A 757-nucleotide genomic window follows, 5' to 3' on the forward strand; every position below is an offset into this window, starting at 1 on the left:
AGGCGGGCTCCCCAGGGGCCTCGCGCGCCTCCCCGGAGTGTCGGGGCCTGCGGGCGTCGTGGGTGGCACTCCGATCCCCTCACCTACCTCGGGGAGCTGCGCCGGCCCCGGGCTGCACACGTTTCCAGAACCCTACCGGTCTGGAGCCCCAGCCCCGGCGGCACCTGGCTGGGCTGAGGCCTGTCCGACCGCCCCGCCAGCCCCGCTCGGGCCCGCGTCAGTCCCGGCCTCCATCTTAGGTTACAGCCCGGGTTCCCTATCCACTGGGCACCTGCCTTCAGCCCGCTCGGCTCGGGCTCGAGACCAAGGCAACCCCCCTCCTACCGCGGGGCTCACCTGGGGGCTTGGGCTGGGGTCTTCGAGGCCTCAAACCCCGAGCAGGCGCGGCCGCAGGTGAACCCCCTGCCGGGCCGCACCCCAAGCCCACATCACCACCACCACAGACCAAGCAGAGCAGGAAACAAAATGGAGGCAGCAGCTCGGGTCTGCCTCCCCGAGCCAAGCCTGTGCAGCCCCAGGGCTCCCTTCTGCCGCAGGCCCGACGCCTGCGAGGCCGGAGGCTGGCTCGTCCCAGGCACCAAAGGCAGCCGCCCTAGAGCAGCGCAGACAGGCCGGGGACTCAGCCCTGCGGTCCCCACAGCCCCTCACCCACCATCCCTTTCCTTCCCCCTCCCTCCATTCCTCTTCCTCCCCCTGCCCGGCCGTGCGGGGTGAGCGGCTCCCGGGAGCTGGGTCGGGGCGGGGTACCCGCCCGGGC

At 72.8% G+C, this 757-nt stretch overlaps 1 protein-coding gene across 1 annotated transcript in view; it reads right to left on the bottom strand.

Moving 5' to 3' along the window:
• NSD1 (nuclear receptor binding SET domain protein 1) overlaps nt 1–660 on the bottom strand; it is a 153,833-nt gene extending 153,173 nt beyond the window's left edge. Inside the window, exon 1 of the mRNA XM_010846564.1 lies at nt 337–660. The gene's annotated coding sequence lies outside the window, so the exon portion shown is untranslated. The remainder of the gene's footprint in view (nt 1–336) is intronic.
• Between the last annotated feature and the right edge of the window lie 97 nt (nt 661–757).

Source organism: Bison bison, unplaced genomic scaffold (assembly GCF_000754665.1).
Source record: "Bison bison bison isolate TAMUID 2011002044 unplaced genomic scaffold, Bison_UMD1.0 scf7180017864238, whole genome shotgun sequence".
Taxonomy (NCBI): domain Eukaryota; kingdom Metazoa; phylum Chordata; class Mammalia; order Artiodactyla; family Bovidae; genus Bison; species Bison bison.